A 10172-nucleotide genomic window follows, 5' to 3' on the forward strand; every position below is an offset into this window, starting at 1 on the left:
TCAGGCCCTGGCTGTGCTGCAGGGATGCCATGGGTTGGACACTTGCTCTGGTGATGGCCACATGCTCTCAGGTTTTAGGTGGCAGGACCCTTCTTCCCAGGGTCACCCCCACCCCGTCGGGGTTACGATCCCCCTCCAAGTCTGGCCTGCAAGGCCTCTCGGAGGGGGGCGTCTCCCTGAGCTGGGCCACTGCCCAGGGTCCCCCTCGATCTCCCTAGCTGCTCACTGCACCCGGCTCCAGACTGCTCCAGCCCCAGCTCCACCCTGCTTCAGCTACGCTGCTACTGAAGCTCTGCCTCCAGCTCCCTGGGCTGTTTCTCTGGCACTGTCTGGCTCTGGTTGTTACAGCTCTGCTCCCATGACAGGTCTGCTCTGTGGGCTGTTTCTGTGACTCTGCTCCCAGCACTGACCTGCTTCCTGGGCTGCTTTTCTGGCTCCGCTGTCTGGCAGAGCTCTGCCCCTGCTCTCTCCTTAGCTCGGCCCCACTCTATCTCTCCCAGGCAATTCCAGCTCACACGGAGGATGGGACCCACCCTGGCCTCTTGACTCCCTGATTAGCCTGCTCGCCTCGTCAATCAGGCTGACCTGGAGCATTAGTCTCAATGTTCCTGGGGACTGTCAGTCTCAGGGTCCTGATTTCCCATCGACCCTTCCCCTTTCTTTTGGTACTGGGAGCTAGCCAACCAAACACCCCCACTGAGTTTTAGTAAAGGGAAAACAGTCCCCTTTCATGTGTAACTCTAGGTTCATAATTCTTTACATTCCTATTTTTTGTATTTAAACCTATGGGAGAAATAAAGTGAAGTTAGCATCAAAAGTTAATATGCTTGATGCATTTTTAACTGTAATTACTTGATTATAACATTAATTTTTATTTTTTTAAAGTGATAAGAACATAAGAACATCCATACTGGGTCAGATCAATGGTCCATCTAGCTCAGTATCTGGTTTTCTGACAGAGGCCATTGCCAGATGCTTTAGAAGGAATGAGCAGCATAGGGCAACTTATCAAGTGATCCATCCCCTCCTATCCAGTCTGAGCTTCTGGCAGTTAGAAGCTTAGGGACATGTCAGGCATGAACTTATCTCATTCTTTTTTCAACCCAGTTATAATTTTGGCCTTTACAACATACACTGGCAACAAGTTTCTTAGGTTGACTGTGTGCTGTGCGAAGTATTTCCTTACGTTTGTTTTAAATCTGCGGCCTGTTAATTGAATTGAGGGACCCCGGTCCTTGTGTTACGGGAAGGCGTAAATAACACTTCTTTGAGAGAGATGTCCCTGTGGGTGCTCCACTTCAGGTCAAGGTGTGTTCCAGCACCTTCGATCAGAGATTTCTACAGCAGTGCCCCTATGGGCCGCGCACGCACAGTGCCTGCCTCACGAGCCGTCAGTGTTTGAATAGCGCGTGCACGGCCCGGGCTCCTCGGTTCCTTCTCTACCATCTCCGGCTAGAGACTGAGTTCAGCAGTCCTCTCAGATTTAGTCGTAGTTCTGTTTCTCAGTATAATTTAGACAGTTTAGGTTTTAGAGTTACTATTTAAGAAAAATAGTTTCATTATTAGAATTATTTTAAAAACCAACCAACCAACCAAACCAACCTCCTCTGCTACGGACATGCCCGGCTCCCCAAGTTTCAAGAGATGTGCCTCCTGCACAGATGCCATCCCCATCTCGGATGGTCATTCACAGTGTGTACGTGGGTTGGGGGAGTCTCATGTACCCCAAAAATGCATCCACTGTAACAAGCTCAAAGCGTGGACCCTCAAGGACAGGGAGCTCACACTGAAACTGCTCCTATTAAAAAAACTCCCTCTGAGCTTTGCTGGCCAGGGTCCTTAAAACCCTCAAGGGAGAAGGACAAAACAAAGAAACGGCCAGCTTCCTCCCCTCTCAAGGGCTGCTCCTCAACAAAAAAGTCTCAGATGGCTTCCACCTCACCAGTGCCCGCTGCTCCGCGGCTTAGCACTTTGGACTCTGCTGGCATCTCAGGCACCGACCATGAGTGGGCTGCTCAGCTACCTGGTGCCGAGGCTCAGGGCTTTCAGCTGCCCACCTCCTACAGCTCTTCCTCGGCCACCTTTGACAGCACGGTGCTGAGAGCTGTCACGGTGCCGTCGTTTGATCTTGCAGCGCCGCTTTCTCACCCGCCGCAGCTGACATTCCCAGCACCGAGCCGCCTAATGTCACCTGCCTGCCAGACAGTGCCCACCTCTGGGGCACCTACTCCTGCAGCACCATATGGACTCTGCCTGCACCAACTGCAGCGGCACCAGCTCCATTTCAGTCACCCTTCACTCTTCTCCTGCCTTATCATTTGGCACCTGGAGTCACTGCACCACCTCAGTTTTTACATCAAGGGGACTTAAGAGTGTCCCATGCCTCTGAATCTCCGCTACTTGGCACCATTTTGTCACTGAGACCGTCAGCACCCTATCTACAGTACTCCCCTACTGCTTCAAGCCTCTCAAGTGGCGAGGAGGAGGAGAACGAGGAGGATGGTGAATACGTTTTCCTCTCAATGTTCCTCCCACATTCCATTATCTGCAAGTGGGAGACTGACTAAAGCACGATCCTCCTATCCTAGTGGCTACCCACACTGGTATGGTAACTGCTGGATGGGACCACCTGTGCCCTTTCATGGGCAATGGCCACACTGGGGTCCATGGAACTACACCACGACACAGTCGGGCGTTCACCGTGCCGCCCATAGGAAAGATGTCAGATCCTCCCCAATGCTTTCTTAACTGATAAGCAGATAAGACCTGAAGTAGCCGCTCCGCCTCCACAGGACATCGCTCCCCACACCTCTCCTATGGCGATACCACCACAGGAGGCCACGGTGTCTCCACCACCTTCCACTACTGATGAGCTCACTCATTTTCAGGACTTATTTAAAAAGAATAGCCGATCAGCTCAAGGTTACCTTGGAGCATATACCAGGAACCCACCACGAGCTTACTGACCTATTACAAGCTACCACCTCATCCAAAATAGCCCTACTAATTAATGGGGCCATCATGGAACCCGCTAAAATTGTCTGGCAGACCCCTGCCACGATAACCCCCACTAGCAAGAGACTGGACCGCAAATATTTTGTTCTGTTGAAGGGTTCTGAGTTTCTATTTACATACCCATCACCCAATTCACTAGTGGTTGAGGCGGCCAATCAGAAAAATAAGCACCAGTATTTCCAATTTACCCCATCTGACAAGAATAACAAGAGACTGGACTTCTTTGGGTGCAAAGTGTATTCATCTTCCAAGTTGCAATACCGAGTAGCTAATTACGTGGCGCTCTTAGCAAAATATGACCCCCAAAATTATGCTGAAGTAATGCAATTTATTGATGATGTATCAGAAGACAACAACAATTCAAAGCAGTGGTGTCTGAGGGCCAATTAATCTCCTGCACAGCTCTTCAGGCTGCCCTCAATGCTGCAGATGCAGCCACCAGATCCACAGCCATGGCCATCATCACGCGGCATGCCTGATGGCTTGCTTCTTCCTCCTTTCCCAAGAAGATACAGAGCACTGTCAAAGATCTCCCCTTTGATGGGGACAAGTTCTTCACCTCTGTGACCAATGAGGCCCTCCATTCCATGAAGGACTCACTTGCCACACTCAGATATTTAGGCATCCAGCCACCTGCCCAAAAAAGAGGCAGTACAGATATCAGCCATACTAACGGCCGTGCTACCATGCTTTTGTGCAAAATCAACATTTCAGACAATATGATATGCAGTAACAACAATGCCATAAACCCAGAACCCAAGGACGTCACCTTCCATAAACGATGGCGATCCACTCTCCTACCTCAAATAAACAAATTTGAAGTCTTGGTTGAGGGTATAGAAAGCCTCGCACCCTCTTCAGCACCAATTTCAACCATCCATTTCTTTGGACACCATCTACGCCTGTTTCTTACCAATTGAGAAGCCATCACTATGCACAGATGGGTCCTGGAAATTATCAGATCGTGTTATGCCATCCCTGTCCTCTCCTTACCCCGCACCCACCCTCCCACCTTCTCTCTCTTCAGGGAACCCTCCCATGAACATTTGCTCCATCAGGAGGTACAGCACCTCATACAATTAGGAGTGAGACAGCGGGTACCAGCTCAACATGGAGGGAAAGGCTTTTACTCCCACACTACTTGGCAGAAAAGAAAAATGGTGGATGGCACCCTATCCTCTATCTTTGACATCTAAACAAGTTAGTCAAGAAACAGACATTCCAGATGGTTACTCTGCTAACAATAATTCTGGCGCTGGAGCAGGGAGATTGGTTTTCAACCCTCGACCTCCAGGACGCATATTTCCATGTCACTATCCTGCCCATCAACGTTTTCTCAGATTTGCCATGGGAGTGGAACATTATCAATACAGGGTCCTGCCCTTTGGCGTTTCCACTGCCCCACGTGTCTTCTCAAAAGTACTAGCAGTCATAATAGCACATCTCAGAAAGAAAGGAGTCCTCATTTTTCCTTATCTAGACAATTGTCTCCTCAAGTGCCCCACTCAGTTGGAGGTGATCCGAGTGACTTCTGCCACCGTGCACTGCTTCCACGCCATTTGGGTCTGCAAATAAACAGAAACAAATCTACCTTATGACCTACCCAAAAAATCCACTTCATTGGGGCCCATCTGGATTCCACCACGGGTCTTGCTTCTCTTCCCCAGGACAGATTCCACACAATGGGCACCCTCATTACCCAGATACATGTCAGCTCATAGGTTATAGTCTGAGATTCTCTGCAGCTGTTAGGACACATGGCCGTTTCCACATTTGTGGTCCCAAAAGTCCATCTGTACATGCGATGCCTTCACAGGTGGCTAGCCCCAGGATACAAAGCAAATATCCACAGATTAAACAAATTGCTATCTGTGCCCCCGAAAGTCAAGGACTTGCTCCTATGGTGGAACTCTCCTATCAACCTCTGTGCCGGGGTCCCTTCTGACAAGAATCCCCTTCAATTACCATCACTACAGATGCATCCCTCACAGGATGGGGTGTGCAAATGGACCACCTCACCACTCAGGGCCTCTGGTCCTCTACAGAAACTAAGCTTCACATAAATCTACTAGAGCTCAGAGCCGTATGCGATGCCCGCCTCTATTTCCTTCCCATTATCCAAAACCGCAGAATTTGGATCATGACAGACAATATCGCATGTATGTTTTATGTGAACAGACATGGGGGAGCCTAAGCCCGGTCCCACTCCCTCTGTACAGAGGCGGTAAAACTATGGAACTGGTGCTTTCAATACAATATCCATATCTTCACCTCATACCACCCCGCTTCTCAGAACACCACCGTAGATGAGCTTAGTCAATCCTTCCCCATACAGCACGAGTGGGAACTCGACACCATTCTATCCAGCATTTTTCAGACCTGGGGTTATCCCCAACTGGATCTATTTGCCATGGCAATAAACAAAAAACGTCCGACATTCTGCTCCAGAGCAAGCCTAGGGAAACACTCTCGAGGAGATGCCTTCATGCTCCCATGGAACCTCTCATGTATGCGTTTCCACCAATACCTCTGTTGAACAGAAGAAGACAAGAACAGACTGATCCAACATCATTCTAATAGCCCCATCGTGGCCCAGACAACCATGGTATCCCTTCCTCATGTGGATGTCGGTCAAGCCACCGATTCCCCTCCCCCCCTCAGCAACCTTCTATCACAACACAGGGGCCAGCTGTTTCACCCCAACGTACAATGACTCCACCTGAGGGCCTGGCTAATCAATGGTTTTCTAATGAGGAGTTAACATGTTCTGAGCAAGTGCAGACAGTTCTACTACACAGCAGGACACACGCCACGCGCACTACTTACCTACATAAATGGAAGAGGTTCACATCTTGCTGTACTGCCAAACCGACCTCCCCAGTTTCCGCCCCACTCCCACTGATACTGGATTATCTGCTGGACCTTAAAACATCAAGTCTTTCCACGAGCTTGCTCAAGGTCCACCTCACTGCAATCACCATAAGATCGACAACACTATGGTCTTTGCCCATCCAGTAACCAAAAGGTTCCTGAAGGGCATCCAAACATACAACTGCCTGCTGTGCCATGGGTCCTCCACCTGGTCCTAAAAGCCCTGAGGGATAAACCCATTGAGCCAGTGGCTACATGATTCCTTCTCTACCTATCCACGAAGACCGCCTTTCTGATAGCAATCACGTCTACCAGACGAGTAGGAGAAATGGGCTGACACCTCACTGACAGCTTGTGAGGCAGGCACTGCGTGTGTGTGGCCCATAGGGGTACTGCTGTAGAAATCTCCGATCGAAGGTGCTGGGACGCACCTTGACCTGAAGTCAGTACCGGATTTACCATGGTGCCAATGGTGCCATAGCGCTGGGCACAAGTTTTGAAGGGGGCTGATAACACTCACTTTCTCCTCTCTTGCAGCGCTGCAGAAATGGCGCCTCAGAGCAGCAGGGATCCAGCATGGGAGCCGAGAACCCACGGGGCCCTGGGAACTGTAGTTTCTTGGCCAGCTCCCTGCCTATAGTGCTGGCCCTAGAGCAGGGAAGGAACTAGATTTCCCAGCATTCCCTTGGCTGTTATCAACAGGAAAGGGAGGGGGAGGAAGTGGGGAAGCTGTGAGACCCCATGCACCGCAGCTTGCTGTGAATGGAGAGCTGGCTGTAGAAGGGGGTGGCACTGTGAATGGGGAACATGTATGCCCAAGGAGTAGAAGGCTTTGGTCCAGATATCACCCTAAGAAGACTTCCCCAGACTGGATTAGGGATGCTGGTGTGACCTCACTGGGCAGCCCCCAAAGGAAGAACTGGGTGGACTAAATGGACAGTGCACCTCTCTGTCTGAAGCCTAGCAAGGGAGGTATGTGGATCCCACCAGAAGTTAAAATGAAAAGTAAGGGAGGGGAGGAGGACCTGGGCAGCTTCAGGTACAGTACAGGAGGATTTCCACTTCTAAACCATGAAAGTAGAAATTGACTTTTCCTTTCCATATTTACCTAATATTCAGAAAGGGAATCTAGCACCTGCCTTCCAGGTTTGAACACCCTCAAAATTCAGGAGTGCTCAAGCTCAATTTGGGCAGCTGTTATTTCGTTTCTCCCAAATCAAATATGCTGATCCACTGTAATTTGCTGTAGAAAAAGTAGAATAAAATTGAGGAACAAATTCTGGGGTCTTCCCAGTGCTAACTAGGACTGGAATAGCTATTTTCAACAGCCATTACCACTTTTTTTTTTAAGTTTTGTTTGTTTAAAAGGAAGACAGTAATATTGCATTGGCAAATTCCCCATAGAAACGAAGAGTGGAACAAAAGAATAATAAAGACACCAACTTTTCCTCATTTCTATAGGACCAGTCTTATATGGATCCAGATATCCTCCAATCACACAAACTGAAAATTGTTCCACTTTGCTGCAGTTCTGTAACCAGGCGGGAACCAGTCCTGTCTGTGTTCTGTGCACATCCAAAATTCTTACTGAATTCAGAAGTGCCTTGCTTTTGTAACCATACTACCTGATATTTTCAGCCCTTGTAAGCAAAGCAGGTTTACATTTAGTAATTGGGTGGGAAGTCTCTCAGAAAAAGTTAGGTGCTGTAGGAGGTGTTGCTTATTCACTCAGTAATGTGAGACCTTCCTGTTACAATAGTAAACCAGTGCACTATAGAATGCACTTTGCTCCTGGAGTCTAGAATGGGGTCCTTTGCTTTTATACACAGCCCATAAAAGACAAAGAAAAGACTCCCACTCACTTCAAGAGGCTTTGGACAGAACTGGTTATACACAGGGTAACTCCACTGTTTTCATAGGGTCCTGGTCCCACAGCAGAGGAGGGGCATGTGAGCTTGTTGCAGAGCTGCTGCTCAGGGATGGGAACCTCCTGGCACCCCAGCCTCCAAAATCATTCAGGCTGCACTTTCTGCACAACTATGTGCTAGCTGAGGGGTGCGTGGAAATTGGTGGCCTCTGCTGCAGGTGATGGGCATCTCAGGTACTTAAAGCCATGGCCTAGAGGAGGGAAGTGCATAACTACAGAGTCTGCAGCTGCCTAGGGCCAGCACTGAGGATTTAGAGTCCCTAGTGCCGCCCTTGCAAGGTTCAAGCATGCTCAGCCTTGGAATAGCCACCCCTCCCTTGACGAGTAGCTGCAGCTATCTAAGGCTGGCCTCTGGCAATTGGCCTCATGGCTATAGCCAGAGAAGCTGCAGGTGGCTCTGTGACTACTGGGGGCCATTAAGCTACAGCAAATAAAGAAACGAGTTAACCTCAAGGAACAGAGGTCACCAGTAGGAAAGGAATGTCAAGGGGAGCAGGGAAAGAGGAAGCAGGTCAGGCTTGCAGCGGGAGGATACTCCCCAACCAGCTGGGGCTATGTCCAAAGTAGAAAGGAAACAAGTAAATGATAAATGATAAATGATATTTTCAGCCCTTGTAAGCAAAGCAGGTTTACATTTAGTAATCATAATAATCATAAATGATCTGGAGGATGGTGTGGATTGCACTCTCAGCAAATTTGCGGATGATACTAAACTGGGAGGAGTGGTAGATACGCTGGAGGGGAGGGATAGGATACAGAAGGACCTAGACAAATTGGAAGATTGGGCCAAAAGAAATCTAATGAGGTTCAATAAGGATAAGTGCAGGGTCCTGCACTTAGGATGGAAGAATCCAATGCACCGCTACAGACTAGGGACCGAATGGCTCGGCAGCAGTTCTGCGGAAAAGGACCTAGGGGTGACAGTGGACGAGAAGCTGGATATGAGTCAGCAGTGTGCCCTTGTTGCCAAGAAGGCCAATGGCATTTTGGGATGTATAAGTAGGGGCATAGCGAGCAGATCGAGGGACGTGATCGTTCCCCTCTATTCGATACTGGTGAGGCCTCATCTGGAGTACTGTGTCCAGTTTTGGGCCCCACACTACAAGAAGGATGTGGATAAATTGGAAAGAGTACAGCGAAGGGCAACAAAAATGATTAGGGGTCTAGAGCACATGACTTATGAGGAGAGGCTGAGGGAGCTGGGATTGTTTAGTCTGCAGAAGAGAAGAATGAGGGGGGATTTGATGGCTGCTTTCAACTACCTGAAAGGGGGTTTCAAAGAGGATGGCTCTAGACTGTTCTCAATGGTAGCAGATGACAGAACGAGGAGTAATGGTCTCAAGTTGCAATGGGGGAGGTTTAGATTGGATATTAGGAAAAACTTTTTCACTAAGAGGGTGGTGAAACACTGGAATGAGTTACCTAGGGAGGTGGTAGAATCTCCTTCCTTAGAGGTTTTTAAGGTCAGGCTTGACAAAGCCCTGGCTAGGATGATTTAACTGGGACTTGGTCCTGCTTTGAGCAGGGGGTTGGACTAGATGACCTTCTGGGGTCCCTTCCAACCCTGATATTCTATGATTCTATTCTATGATTCTATGAAGTAAGGAGAGATTTCAGAGTAGCAGCCGTGTTAGTCTGTATTTGCAAAACGAAAAGGAGTACTTGTGGCACCTTAGAGACTAACAAATTTATTAGAGCATAAGCTTTCGTGAGCTACAGCTCACTTCATCGGATGCATTTGGTGGAAAAAACAGAGAACATGAAACAATGGGTTTATCATACACACTGTAAGGAGAGTGATCACTTAAGATAAGCCATCACCAGCAGCGGGGGGGGGGGGGGGAGGAGGAAAACCTTTCATGGTGACAAGCAAGGTAGGCTAATTCCAGCAGCTAACAAGAATATCAGAGGAACAGTGGGGGGTGGGGTGGGAGGGAGAAATACCATGGGGAAATCGTTTTACTTTGTGTAATGATTCATCCATTCCCAGTCTCTATTCAAGCCTAAGTTAATTGTATCCAGTTTGCAAATTAATTCCAATTCAGCAGTCTCTCGTTGGAGTTTTTGAAGCTTTTTTGTTGAAGGATAGCCTCTCTTAGGTCTGTGATCGAGTGACCAGAGAGATTGAAGTGTTCTCCAACTGGTTTTTGAATGTTATAATTCTTGATGTCTGATTTGTGTCCATTCATTCTTTTACGTAGAGACTGTCCAGTTTGGCCAATGTACATGGCAGAGGGGCATTGCTGGCATATGATGGCATATCACATTGGTAGATGCGCAGGTGAACGAGCCTCTGATAGTGTGGCTGATGTGATTAGGCCCTATGATGGTATCCCCTGAATAGATATGTGGACAGAGT

The 10172-nt window shown here is 48.6% G+C and overlaps 1 long non-coding RNA gene across 1 annotated transcript; it reads right to left on the reverse strand.

Moving 5' to 3' along the window:
* Positions 1-3323: 3323 nt before the first annotated feature.
* Positions 3324-6447, reverse strand: LOC119842896. Its single transcript, XR_006273733.1, has 2 exons — positions 6407-6447; positions 3324-5544 (listed from the first exon to the last, which is right to left on the reverse strand). It is a non-coding gene; the product is annotated as an uncharacterized LOC119842896 (long non-coding RNA).
* Between the last annotated feature and the right edge of the window lie 3725 nt (positions 6448-10172).

Source organism: Dermochelys coriacea, chromosome 1 (assembly GCF_009764565.3).
Source record: "Dermochelys coriacea isolate rDerCor1 chromosome 1, rDerCor1.pri.v4, whole genome shotgun sequence".
NCBI lineage: Eukaryota > Metazoa > Chordata > Testudines > Dermochelyidae > Dermochelys > Dermochelys coriacea.